The following is a 15962-nucleotide window of genomic DNA, read 5'->3' as shown; positions in this document are numbered from 1 at the left end:
CAGTCTGTCCGAAAACGAAATTGAATTAATAGAAATAAATAATAAAAACCTCTTCATTTTATGTCTAAACATAGCATCATCGTCAGAAATAATAAAACAGAATTTGATAAAACTATTCAATATATTAAAAGATTTACTTATACGGAAAAACATAAAAATTTTCAGCATTTCAAAAGAAATTAAAATACTAAATATAAACTGGAACGAAATAGAAGAAATAATAAGAAACACTTTCGATAAAACCGACATTAAAATAATAGTTTGCCTAAATAATATAGAATACGTAAAACCCGAGAACAGAGATAAAATATTTGACCAGTTCCACTCTACAAAACTAGGAGGTCATTCAGGTGTAAATAGAACATATAATAGAATAAAAGACAAATTCTTTTGGGAAAATCTAAAGCAAGATATTCAAAATAAAATTAAAAAATGTGAGGAATGTCAAAGAAACAAATTAAAAAGAATTAAAACTAGACAACCAATGGTAATAACAGACACACCAATGAAAACCTTCGATAAAATCGCAATAGACATCGTCGGCCCACTCAACGTCACAAAAAATAATAATAAATACATTTTAACCATACAAGACCAATTATCAAAATTTTTAATAGCAGCACCTTTAAAAGATCAAACAGCAGAATCAGTCGCAGATGCTTTTGTAAAAAAATTTATATGCACTTTTGGCTCACCTAAAATAGTACTTACTGATAGAGGAACAAATTTCACTAGTAAAATCATGAAACAAGTTGCAAAAAGATTTAAATTCTCAAAAATCGAAACAACATCTTTTTCACCTCAATCAAACGGATCATTAGAAAGAGCACATCATCCACTTTGCGAATATTTAAAAAATTTTTCAACAAAAAAATGTGAATGGGATGAACTTCTGGAGCTAGCACAATTCAACTATAACACAAGCATTCATTCCGGTCACAAATTCACACCGCATGAACTGGTTTTCGCTTACTTAGCTAGGCTACCTTCGACCGAACCTCTAAAGAAATCAGAACAGTTACCTACACATAACGATTATCTGGAAAACCTAATAAAAAACATGAGAGACATAGCTACTATGGCACGCGAGAATCTAATAGACTCAAAAATGAAATCAAAAGAATACTACGATAGATTCATTAAACCGGTAGAATTTAAAATCGGAGACAAAGTATGGTTACTCAAGGAACCTAAACCGGGAAAATTAGAAAAGGATTGGTATTTAGGGCCATACGAAATACTAAAAATAGGTGATAACAATAATATAACAATCAATTACAAAGGAAAGCCAAAAACAGTTCACGCGAACAAATTAAGCATTCAGCAGCACAGGAAATAACATAAGCCTTCTTTCTAGGAAAAGAGCCGACAATGAAGTTAATTCTATTAATTTATATCAGCACATTCAAAATTAGCCAAGCAATAATCGGGTTTGATTGCGGCGCAACGAACCCGATCGTATCGACATACTCTTTACTGGACACCGGAGAATGCGACTTCCACCATGCAGACGTTAGCATAACCAACACAACAATACGACTCCTACAATTAGCGGAATTCAGAACGGCTCCAATCATACAATGCAAAATAGAGATCCAACGCACAATCTTCCGATGCGGAATGTTCAGCCACTTAGTACCAGTAGAAAACGCGATACAAGAATACCTTCTAGACATAAGCCATGAAAACTGTAAATCCATACACAACACCGGAATATTTAGATACGATAATTTTCACACAATCGCGAATTTAAAAGTAAACTCAACGAAATCCGTAGGAATATGTCTAGCAGGAAATGCAATAGAGAGCTCGTGTACAGGAGCGTCCTATTCCGATAGCTACGGAACATGGAATAAAGTATATGTACAAGGTCTTATAAAAATTACATTAATAGAATACACCGCGCAAGTTAGCCTTAATAATGATAAATTACGCTTAGCATCAGGAATAATTTGTAAATTTTCGGATGAACACTGTATCGACATGGAAGGCGGACATACCTTCTGGTCAGCGCTACCGAGAGAAGATTGTCTTAAAACTAAATACGACATATTATACCGAGGTCCGGTAACAAAACTAACAGCTAAAAATCGCGAAACATTATACACAATAGAAACAACCGACATCTCATTCGCGCTAGCAGCGAAAGGAAACATCGAAACCTGCAACAGAATATTAACAAAAACCGAACACCCAAAATTAATTATATACGAAAGATCACAAAATAACATACTATTCGATAACGACGCGCAGCCATCAAAAGAAATACATTCTCACTTACACTAATTCAAAATTCGTATATGTAGAAAAACACTTCAGGGCTCAAATACAAAATTTATATTTAGATATTTTAAGTGAAAAATGCAAACTAGAAAGAAAAACAATCTACAATTCTCTATCCATAGCCTCTATTTCACCAGACGAATTTGCGTACAATTTAATGGAAAAACCGGGATATATTGCTAGGATTGCAGGAGAGGTGGTACACATCATAAAATGCACACCAAAGGAAGTGCAATTACTCCACACAGATAAATGCTATACGCAATTACCAGTAACCTCAGGAAACCAAACACGATTCCTGACACCGAAAACACACATATTAATGAAGTCAGGAACTCAGATAGAATGTAACACAATCATTCTACAATATTACAAAATAAACAACAATTGGATAGCACTAACACCAACACCAAGACAAGCGCAAAATCCAGGAATTCTAAAACCTAACACAAATATTTCCTGGGAATACAAGGAAATCAATTCACTAGCATCAAGCGGAATTTATTCACAAAAAGACCTCCAAGAGCTCCAACAACACATCATGTTCCCCCTAGAAAAATCAGCCTTGCTGAACACAATAGCGAGGGGCATGCTAGGAGAAGAAAGTGTACAAGGAGGACTAATCAACAACCTATTTACAGAAAACACGCTATCCCACATCGCAGAAAATACGTGGAATAAATTCGTGGAAAAATTCATCAAATTCGGTTCAATTAGCTCTGCAGTAATAATGATCCTTATAATCATTCATATCTGCAAGCTAATAATTGACACAATTATAAGAGGATACACATTGCATACATTATATGGCTGGTCCCTACACCTATTGGCAGCCATCTTTAGTTCAATTACATACTTATTGGTGACATTAAAGAACAATAAAAACATAAAAAGGCTCCCAAGACGAAAACGCCTAACGAAAAACGAAGACATCGAATTGAACGAAATAAAGATAGAGCAACCAAACAGCCTAAAATGGGGGATATCACCGCCTATCCCACAACGACCACCTGCACTCAGAGCACCTACAGTCAAACCACCCGAAATTAAACCACCACAACCAATAAAACAAGAAAGAATACAGGTTTTTACGCTAGAAGCATGAAACTAAATAAACGCAACGCAAAGGGGAACGCAAGGAATACGCATAAATAAACACACGTGAACTTTAAACAAAATAAAAATTTATTCAAAAATAAAAATGAAAAGTAACAAAATTCACAAAGTAGTAACATACAATAAAAATCTTACAATAAAGGTTAATTAAAAATACGATTGGAAAGGGAAAGGAAGTGAAGGACTTATGAAATAACAATACACGGACCAAAAATAAGATTAAAAAAATGAAAGTTTATTCAAAAAAAAAAAAGAGAACAAACATATGCGAGTGAACAAAATAAAACAAAATCTTTTTTTTTTATGAAACTTCACTCCAGGTCAAACAAGGGGGCGATGTTGAGGATTCTATCCTCATCCCACGACCATAGGGCCTCCAGATACCCCCTGAACTCCCGGCGGAATCGCCGTACAGCCTGCCTATAGGCAACATCCACCACCCTCGGGCAAGTAACGAACCGGCCATCGGTACGCTAAAGAAACAGACAAAGCAAATGATAATAATAATAACAATAACAATAACAACGACAACGACAACGACAACGACAACGACAACGACAACGACAACGACAACGACAACGACAACGACAACGACAACGACAACGACAACGACAACGACAACGACAACGACAACGACAACGACAACGACAACGACAACGACAACGACAACGACAACGACAACGACAACGACAACGACAACGACAACGACAACGACAACGACAACGACAACGACAACGACAACGACAACGACAACGACAACGACAACGACAACAACAACGACAACGACAACGACAACGACAACGACAACGACAACGACAACGACAACGACAACGACAACGACAACGACAACGACAACGACAACGACAACGACAACGACAACGACAACGACAACGACAACGACAACGACAACGACAACGACAACGACAACGACAACGACAACGACAACGACAACGACAACGACAACGACAACGACAACGACAACGACAACGACAACGACAACGACAACGACAACGACAACGACAACGACAACGACAACGACAACGACAACGACAACGACAACGACAACGACAACGACAACGACAACGACAACGACAACGACAACGACAACGACAACGACAACGACAACGACAACGACAACGACAACGACAACGACAACGACAACGACAACGACAACGACAACGACAACGACAACGACAACGACAACGACAACGACAACGACAACGACAACGACAACGACAACGACAACGACAACGACAACGACAACGACAACGACAACGACAACGACAACGACAACGACAACGACAACGACAACGACAACGACAACGACAACGACAACGACAACGACAACGACAACGACAACGACAACGACAACGACAACGACAACGACAACGACAACGACAACGACAACGACAACGACAACGACAACGACAACGACAACGACAACGACAACGACAACGACAACGACAACGACAACGACAACGACAACGACAACGACAACGACAACGACAACGACAACGACAACGACAACGACAACGACAACGACAACGACAACGACAACGACAACGACAACGACAACGACAACGACAACGACAACGACAACGACAACGACAACGACAACGACAACGACAACGACAACGACAACGACAACGACAACGACAACGACAACGACAACGACAACGACAACGACAACGACAACGACAACGACAACGACAACGACAACGACAACGACAACGACAACGACAACGACAACGACAACGACAACGACAACGACAACGACAACGACAACGACAACGACAACAACAACGACAACGACAACGACAACGACAACGACAACGACAACGACAACGACAACGACAACGACAACGACAACGACAACGACAACGACAACGACAACGACAACGACAACGACAACGACAACGACAACGACAACGACAACAACAACAACAATAACAATAACAATAATAATAATAAAACAGAACACCACTCACCCAGGCGACAAATAGATCCCTGCGCGGCTGTGATAAATCCATCATGCGATCACCTCGTAAGTACCTTGCGTACATTTTCGTGCGTTTAAATAGTACAAACAGAAGAAACTTTAATTTTTTTTCGTTCAAGTGACGATACCCCACCAATTACCCCACCAGGTGCACAAAATTCCCAAGTAAACCACAGGACATTAAACCGATGAAGCACTCAATAATACTCGGAACCAGCGCATGCAAAACACCGCTGTCTCAGCGCATACCAGCCACAATAGAGGATCTAAGAATTACCAATTTCATTTTAGAAACATTGAATTTAAAAGTTAATAAAGAAGCCCAGAAGTGTCGGGCTACAATATTATTCAGTACACGCACTATATGTAGTTCCGCTACGCACCCCTACCGCCTCAATCTCAGCGGGGAGGGAAGTAAATGGTCATCCGAAAACCATTTCCTCTTTGTAACATACCAATTCGTAAATGCAAAGAAATATTAGCAAAAAAAATGTTTACCCAGCGCAACAAATTCACACCAACTAACAAATACTGTAATTACACTCACCTTAAAATTGTAAAACTCATCTAACTCATAAAACCGCAAACTATGAATTTGGATAACACAATCGCTTAAAGAAAAATTTTCTTTCCAGATTTATTTGTTGATATCGTACCGATATGCAACAATCTAAGCGGCCAGGTGTCTCGTCCTGTGACGCATTCTTTAAAATTTCTATTTCGCCACCCAAACTCTTTAAGCCGCTATTTCGCCACCTAAATTCTTTAAACTTATATTTCGCTATACAGATTCTTTAAACTTACATTTCGCGATACAAATTCTTTGAACTTCTATTGCACCATCCAAATTCATCGCTCCGCAAAAATTCTGAGTGAGCAACTCAGCCGGGTCGTCGTACGGCGAGAACGCTGACGATCCGGACGAGGTGGTTCACCCGAATTGCCAAATCAAAAGTCGACCTCATTAATCAATATATAATAACGAGACCAAACCGCCCGCGTTCAGACCAATTATAGTACAGAACCCGTATCAGATCAAATTCAGTGCAGAACAGTATCAGACAAATTATACTACAGAAACAGTCCAGATCAATTATAGTGCAGACTCAAAAGTCATCGTGACCCGATCACTTCCGTGAAACTCGTTCAGAATCGGCCAGTCCGTTAACGCGAATCCGGATTTTATTCTAACATGCGTACAAAATCCGCAAAATACGACTCTGCTACGGGACCCAGAGACGCGACAGAGCAACTCGTCAATTGTAAAACACGCGCAAGTTAAGAACTGTGCGAAATACCAATAAACATTTGTTGTGCTCGGAAGTGTGTGAACTTCAATTAAACGTCTACCCTACTGTCTACATCCACCAGGACGACTTATTTCTACAGGTATCCTCGCCCAGCGAAAGGTAAGTAAGAACCTCTACCTAACCAACAACTTAGATTAAATCATACAAAAGGTACGCGGAGAACTCAGTGAGAGGGAGAACTTCGCGACATTACAACAGAAATGAAAAAATGAAAAATGCTTTCTTAACAAGACCAGCCGGGAGACATACTCTACCAGATGCAAAAGGTTTCGTTCCGATTGGTCCATCCGTACCGGCGTAATCGGTGAACATACATTTAAAAAAAAAAAAAAAAAAAAATACACATCGAATTGAGTATCCTCCTCCTTTTCGAAGTCGGATAAAAAGAATCTTATATTTATTAATATCTATATTTAACAAAAAATTTTATACTCCAAAAATATACGTCGATAAAACTACCGCGTCGATAAAAGATCGACACAGCGCGCGGAATAGATAGATAGAGATAGAAACAAGCGCAGAATAAAAAGAGATAGCAACAGTGCGTAGACAGAGATAGCGATACGCGCGGAGTCACGTACGCGCAGGTCAAAGTCCAAACACTTCCGGTATCAAAAGTACAGGTAGAAAAAACTGCTACGTCAGCAGTTCTCCGGTATAAATACGAGCGTGCCGCGCAGAGATACTTCACTTCGATTCTGATCGTAGTCTGACACGGGTCTATGGTACGATTCTTATTTAGAATTCAGTAACATTAGATTCTTTTGTCGGCAAGGCGGCAAAGGTTCCGCGTCGGACCCGGAGCGCTCAACTACCGGTTCGCAGCGGTTCTCATAAGTGTCAGGTTCGCAACCAAGCTTAACGAGCGAGCGAGAGCAGAAGCTCCTTGGATGCGGCCTACCAGTACACTGGCTCTAGAGCGACGATACCGTCCTGCAGTGTTCGCAACCAAGCTTAACCATCGAGCGAAAGCCGAGGCTCCTTGGATGCGGCCTATCAGTGACGGCTAAGTTGCCCAGAAACCGAACTGCGGCCGAACAAGCTAGCTCCTACAGTGTCAGAACGGATCCTAGCCAATTTTCCGACAAACGATCAATTCATTTAAATTATATTATAAATTCAAATTATAGATTTAAAGTTTGATAATCGTATCTAGCGCCGCGTTTACTAATCAATTTATTTTTCTCTGTATTTTAATTTTAGGTCGAATCATTTTGTAACTAATAATCTGATTTTCTTTTATTGTATTTCATTTTTTTAGGACAAACGCAATTGTTATTTTCTTCGTATTTTCTAATCCAGGGCGTACTCACTGTACTCAACTAATACAATTATTTTCTTTTTGTATTTTAAAAACAGGGGCAACCTTTGTTAATTAATTACATTAATATTATTTAATTACATTCAATATTTTATTACTTACCTTTTTTTGTATTATTATATTATATAACATGTAACGTCGCGAAGTTCTCCCTCTCACTGAGTTCTCCGCGTACTTTTTTTGTATGATTTAATCTAAGTTGTTAGTTAGGTAGAGGTTCTTACTTACCTTTCGCTGGGCGAGGATACCTGTAGTGGCGAGTCGTCCTGGCGATTGGAGATAGTAGGGTAGACGTTTAATTGAAGTTCACACACTTCCGAGCACAACAAATGTTTATTGCTCTTACGTACAGTTCTTAACTTACACGTGTTTTACAACTGACGAGTTGCTCTGTCGGGTCTCTGGGTCCCGTAGCAGAGTCGTATTTTGCGGATTTTGTACGCGTGTTAGGATTAAATCCGGATTCGCGTTAACGGACTGGCCGATTCTGAACGAGTTTCACGGAAGTGATCGGGTCGCGATGACTTTTGAGTCTGCACTAAATTTGATCTGATACGGGTTCTGTACTATAATTGGTCTGAACGCGGGCGGTTTGGTCTCGTTATTATATATTGATTAATGAGGTCGACTTTTGATTTGGCAATTCGGGTGAACCACCTCGTCCGGATCGTCAGCGTTCTCGCCGTACGACGACCCGGCTGAGTTGCTCACTCAGAATTTTTGCGGAGCGATGAATTTGGATGGTGCAATAGAAGTTCAAAGAATTTGTATCGCGAAATGTAAGTTTAAAGAATCTGTATAGCGAAATATAAGTTTAAAGAATTTAGGTGGCGAAATAGCGGCTTAAAGAGTTTGGGTGGCGAAATAGAAATTTTAAAGAATGCGTCACAGGACGTGACACCTGGCCGCCTAGATTGTTGCATATCGGTACGATATCAACAAATAAATCTGGAAAGAAAATTTTCTTTAAGCGATTGTGTTATCCAAATTCATAGTTTGCGGTTTTATGAGTTAGATGAGTTTTACAATTTTAAGGTGAGTGTAATTACAGTATTTGTTAGTTGGTGTGAATTTGTTGCGCTGGGTAAAAATTTTTTTTTGCTAATATTTCTTTGCATTTACGAATTGGTATGTTACAAAGAGTAAATGGTTTTCGGATGACCATTTACTTCCCTCCCCGCTGAGATTGAGGCGGTAGGGGTGCGTAGCGGAACTACATATAGTGCGTGTACTGAATAATATTGTAGACCGGCACTTCTGGGCTTCTTTATTAACTTTTAAATTCAATGTTTCTAAAATGAAATTGGTAATTCTTAGATCCTCTATTGTGGCTGGTATGCGCTGAGACAGCGGTGTTTTGCATGCGCTGGTTCCGAGTATTATTGAGTGCTTCATCGGTTAATGTCCTGTGTTTTACTTGGAAATTTTGTGCACCTGGTGGGGTAATTGATATATATATCCGTTCGATCGGATAGTATCGTCACTTGGACGAAAAAAAAAAAATTAAAGTTTCTTCTGTTTGTACTATTTAAACGCACGAAAATGTACGGAAGGTACTTACGAGGTGATCGCATGATGGATTTATCACAGCCGCGCAGGGATCTATTTGTCGCCTGGGTGAGTGGTGTTCTGTTTTTTTTCTTTTTTTATTATTATTATTGTTATTGTTATTGTTGTTGTTGTTGTCGTTGTCGTTGTCGTTGTCGTTGTCGTTGTCGTTGTCGTTGTCGTTGTCGTTGTCGTTGTCGTTGTCGTTGTCGTTGTCGTTGTCGTTGTCGTTGTCGTTGTCGTTGTCGTTGTCGTTGTCGTTGTCGTTGTCGTTGTCGTTGTCGTTGTCGTTGTCGTTGTCGTTGTCGTTGTCGTTGTCGTTGTCGTTGTCGTTGTCGTTGTCGTTGTCGTTGTCGTTATCCTTATCGTTATCATATTATTATTATTATCATTTGCTTTGTCTGTTTCTTTAGCGTACTGATGGCCGGTTCATTACTTGCCCGAGGGTGGTGGATATTGCTTATAGGCAGGCTGTACGGCGATTCCGCCGGGAGTTCAGGGGGTATCTGGAGGCCCTATGGTTGTGGGATGAGGATAGAATCCTCAACATTGCCCCCTTGTTTGACCTGGAGTGAAGTTTCATAAAAAGAAAGATTTTGTTTTATTTTGTTCACTCGCATATGTTTGTTCTCTTTTTTTTTTTTGAATAAACTTTCATTTTTTTAATCTTATTTTTGGTCCGTGTATTGTTATTTCATAAGTCCTTCACTTCCTTTCCCTTTCCAATCGTATTTTTAATTAACCTTTATTGTAAGATTTTTATTGTATGTTACTACTTTGTGAATTTTGTTACTTTTCATTTTTTTTTTCTTTTTTTTAAATAAATTTTTATTTTGTTTAAAGTTCACGTGTGTTTATTTATGCGTATTCCTTGCGTTCCCCTTTGCGTTGCGTTTATTTAGTTTCATGCTTCTAGCGTAAAAACCTGTATTCTTTCTTGTTTTATTGGTTGTGGTGGTTTAATTTCGGGTGGTTTGACTGTAGGTGCTCTGAGTGCAGGTGGTCGTTGTGGGATAGGCGGTGATATCCCCCATTTTAGGCTGTTTGGTTGCTCTATCTTTATTTCGTTCAATTCGATGTCTTCGTTTTTCGTTAGGCGTTTTCGTCTTGGGAGCCTTTTTATGTTTTTATTGTTCTTTAATGTCACCAATAAGTATGTAATTGAACTAAAGATGGCTGCCAATAGGTGTAGGGACCAGCCATATAATGTATGCAATGTGTATCCTCTTATAATTGTGTCAATTATTAGCTTGCAGATATGAATGATTATAAGGATCATTATTACTGCAGAGCTAATTGAACCGAATTTGATGAATTTTTCCACGAATTTATTCCACGTATTTTCTGCGATGTGGGATAGCGTGTTTTCTGTAAATAGGTTGTTGATTAGTCCTCCTTGTACACTTTCTTCTCCTAGCATGCCCCTCGCTATTGTGTTCAGCAAGGCTGATTTTTCTAGGGGGAACATGATGTGTTGTTGGAGCTCTTGGAGGTCTTTTTGTGAATAAATTCCGCTTGATGCTAGTGAATTGATTTCCTTGTATTCCCAGGAAATATTTGTGTTAGGTTTTAGAATTCCTGGATTTTGCGCTTGTCTTGGTGTTGGTGTTAGTGCTATCCAATTGTTGTTTATTTTGTAATATTGTAGAATGATTGTGTTACATTCTATCTGAGTTCCTGACTTCATTAATATGTGTGTTTTCGGTGTCAGGAATCGTGTTTGGTTTCCTGAGGTTACTGGTAATTGCGTATAGCATTTATCTGTGTGGAGTAATTGCACTTCCTTTGGTGTGCATTTTATGATGTGTACCACCTCTCCTGCAATCCTAGCAATATATCCCGGTTTTTCCATTAAATTGTACGCAAATTCGTCTGGTGAAATAGAGGCTATGGATAGAGAATTGTAGATTGTTTTTCTTTCTAGTTTGCATTTTTCACTTAAAATATCTAAATATAAATTTTGTATTTGAGCCCTGAAGTGTTTTTCTACATATACGAATTTTGAATTAGTGTAAGTGAGAATGTATTTCTTTTGATGGCTGCGCGTCGTTGTCGAATAGTATGTTATTTTGTGATCTTTCGTATATAATTAATTTTGGGTGTTCGGTTTTTGTAAACATTCTGTTGCAGGTTTCGATGTTTCCTTTCGCTGCTAGCGCGAATGAGATGTCGGTTGTTTCTATTGTGTATAATGTTTCGCGATTTTTAGCTGTTAGTTTTGTTACCGGACCTCGGTATAATACGTCGTATTTAGTTTTAAGACAATCTTCTCTCGGTAGCGCTGACCAGAAGGTATGTCCGCCTTCCATGTCGATACAGTGTTCATCCGAAAATTTACAAATTATTCCTGATGCTAAGCGTAATTTATCATTATTAAGGCTAACTTGCGCGGTGTATTCTATTAATGTAATTTTTATAAGACCTTGTACATATACTTTATTCCATGTTCCGTAGCTATCGGAATAGGACGCTCCTGTACACGAGCTCTCTATTGCATTTCCTGCTAGACTTATTCCTACGGATTTCGTTGAGTTTACTTTTAAATTCGCGATTGTGTGAAAATTATCGTATCTAAATATTCCGGTGTTGTGTATGGATTTACAGTTTTCATGGCTTATGTCTAGAAGGTATTCTTGTATCGCGTTTTCTACTGGTACTAAGTGGCTGAACATTCCGCATCGGAAGATTGTGCGTTGGATCTCTATTTTGCATTGTATGATTGGAGCCGTTCTGAATTCCGCTAATTGTAGGAGTCGTATTGTTGTGTTGGTTATGCTAACGTCTGCATGGTGGAAGTCGCATTCTCCGGTGTCCAGTAAAGAGTATGTCGATACGATCGGGTTCGTTGCGCCGCAATCAAACCCGATTATTGCTTGGCTAATTTTGAATGTGCTGATATAAATTAATAGAATTAACTTCATTGTCGGCTCTTTTCCTAGAAAGAAGGCTTATGTTATTTCCTGTGCTGCTGAATGCTTAATTTGTTCGCGTGAACTGTTATATTATTGTTATCACCTATTTTTAGTATTTCGTATGGCCCTAAATACCAATCCTTTTCTAATTTTCCCGGTTTAGGTTCCTTGAGTAACCATACTTTGTCTCCGATTTTAAATTCTACCGGTTTAATGAATCTATCGTAGTATTCTTTTGATTTCATTTTTGAGTCTATTAGATTCTCGCGTGCCATAGTAGCTATGTCTCTCATGTTTTTTATTAGGTTTTCCAGATAATCGTTATGTGTAGGTAACTGTTCTGATTTCTTTAGAGGTTCGGTCGAAGGTAGCCTAGCTAAGTAAGCGAAAACCAGTTCATGCGGTGTGAATTTGTGACCGGAATGAATGCTTGTGTTATAGTTGAATTGTGCTAGCTCTAGAAGTTCATCCCATTCACATTTTTTTGTTGAAAAATTTTTTAAATATTCGCAAAGTGGATGATGTGCTCTTTCTAATGATCCGTTTGATTGAGGTGAAAAAGATGTTGTTTCGATTTTTGAGAATTTAAATCTTTTTGCAACTTGTTTCATGATTTTACTAGTGAAATTTGTTCCTCTATCAGTAAGTACTATTTTAGGTGAGCCAAAAGTGCATATAAATTTTTTTACAAAAGCATCTGCGACTGATTCTGCTGTTTGATCTTTTAAAGGTGCTGCCACTAAAAATTTTGATAATTGGTCTTGTATGGTTAAAATGTATTTATTATTATTTTTTGTGACGTTGAGTGGGCCGACGATGTCTATTGCGATTTTATCGAAGGTTTTCATTGGTGTGTCTGTTATTACCATTGGTTGTCTAGTTTTAATTCTTTTTAATTTGTTTCTTTGACATTCCTCACATTTTTTAATTTTATTTTGAATATCTTGCTTTAGATTTTCCCAAAAGAATTTGTCTTTTATTCTATTATATGTTCTATTTACACCTGAATGACCTCCTAGTTTTGTAGAGTGGAACTGGTCAAATATTTTATCTCTGTTCTCGGGTTTTACGTATTCTATATTATTTAGGCAAACTATTATTTTAATGTCGGTTTTATCGAAAGTGTTTCTTATTATTTCTTCTATTTCGTTCCAGTTTATATTTAGTATTTTAATTTCTTTTGAAATGCTGAAAATTTTTATGTTTTTCCGTATAAGTAAATCTTTTAATATATTGAATAGTTTTATCAAATTCTGTTTTATTATTTCTGACGATGATGCTATGTTTAGACATAAAATGAAGAGGTTTTTATTATTTATTTCTATTAATTCAATTTCGTTTTCGGACAGACTGGGGTTTATTCTTATATTTTTAGTTTTTATTAACGCGTTGGTGTTTTTGTCTAGAGGTATGCCTTGTTGCGTGATTATTTGTACTATGTTATCATTTCTAAACTGAATTGAGTTTTTCGTGTAAATTATGTTTCCTTGCTCTTGTTTTTCTATGTTATCTTTTTTGTTTTTATCTGTTCTTTCATTACTGCTACTGTTTGCGGTTGTTTCTTGACCTGATTGTTCTTGAACTTCCTTTCTTGGTCTACCCCTTTTCCTTTTGGCCTTTATATGATCGTCTTCTACTTTATCTTGGCTTGGAATTTTCGCGATTGCCGAGTTTTTGCTGATATCTTTCTTTCCTTGCGCTCTTGTTGTAACGGACACGTGTACGTTGTCCACCGGATTTCTCGATAATGCATCGGCATTCACGTTTTGCTTACCTGGTTTATAGACTATATCGTATTCGTAGTCCGATAATTTTAATCTCCATTTTTGTACTCTAGTATTATTGTCGGCTGTTTTTAGCCAAAGTAGTGGTTTATGATCTGTAACTATTGTAAATTTATTTCCATAAATGTAGTTTCGAAATGTTTTTATTGCGAACATTATTGCTAGAGCTTCTTTTTCGTAGGTGTCATATTTGATTTCTGCTTCCTGTAATACTCGTGATGCGTATGCGATTGGTCTGTCTTTCCCAATTTCTCCTTGCGATAGTACTGCACCTAGGGCGTATTTAGATGCGTCTGTCGTGATAACGTATGGTTCATCGAATTTGGGGTACTGTAGTATAGGTGCGTTGCATAATATTTCCTTGAGTTTTATGAAAGCGTTTTGCTGTTCCGTGTTCCAGAAAAATTTGGTGTCTTTTTGCAATAAACTCGTTAAAGGTTTTGCAATTTTTGCGAAATTATTTATGAATCGTCTGTAGTAGCCTGCGAGTCCTAAGAATTCTCTTATGTTCTTGACGTTCTTAGGAGTTGGAAATTTTTGTACAGCTTCTGGTTTTGCTGGGTCGGGTTTTGTACCTTTCCCACTTAGCATGTGTCCTAGAAAGCATACTTCCGATTTAAGGAATTCGCATTTTTCGGGCTCAAGTTTTAATTTTACGTCTCTTAATTTTTGTGCGACTGTGTTAAATCTCGTGTTGAGTTCCTCTAAATTTCCTCCAAATATTATGATGTCATCGATGAAAACAAAGCAAATTTTTCCAATTGAATCGCCTAATGCTGTGTTTATTACCCTCTGAAAGGTTCGTGGCGAGTTTCTTAATCCGAAAGGTAAGACATTGAATTCAAATCGTCCCAATGGATGTATGCTGAAAGCTGTCTTATGTATGTCTCTTGGGTTCATCTTGATTTGATGGAAGCCTGATTTTAAATCTACTACGTGATATAGTTTTGCCTGTCCTAATTGGTCGAAGATTTCAGTTATATTTGGGAGTAGATATGGGTCTGGGATCGTTTTTTCATTTCATTTCCTGTAGTCTATTACCAGTCTCCATCTTTTCTTTCCCTCGGCTGTTTCCTTCTTTTTGACTACCCAAGTTGGGGCGTTAAAAGCACTTTTTGAGTGTCTGACAAAACCGTTTGCGATTAATTTTTCCGTTTCTTGTACCGCAGTTTCTTTTAATTTATGTGGCAAGGGAAATTGTTTTACATATACGGGTTTCTCGTCCGTTAGGTTAATTTCATGTTGTTCCGTATTGTAGGACTCTATTTTATCTCCTTCTAACCAAAATATGTCATTATTTTCTTCGATCAATTCTCTCATTATGGCTTCCTTATCTTCGGATAGGTTTCCTAGCCGAATTTTTTCTAAAAGTTTATCCCGCCGATTTTCCGTTTCTTTGCTTTTCGTCACAGTACCATTTTCCTTGTTTTCTGTAAAACTGATTTTTCCTACTTCTAATATATCGCTTTCGTCTATTACTGGTAGGTTTCCTGTTTCCTGAAATCCTTCCAATATGTCTTCTACATCGTATGCTGCATAGTTATATTTGTTTTCTAAAAGGTCAGTTTCGTTTTTGAATTTGATGCTTGTGTTTTCATCTACTTTTGTTAGAAATGTTGTGTAGTCGTACGACTCTATTTCGCACTTTCCTTCGTGGCTGTCGAGTACTGTATTTATACTGTTTATTAT

Source organism: Osmia bicornis, chromosome 7, assembly GCF_907164935.1.
Source record: "Osmia bicornis bicornis chromosome 7, iOsmBic2.1, whole genome shotgun sequence".
NCBI classification, from domain to species: domain Eukaryota; kingdom Metazoa; phylum Arthropoda; class Insecta; order Hymenoptera; family Megachilidae; genus Osmia; species Osmia bicornis.
Note: the sequence above shows the minus strand (reverse complement) of the source record.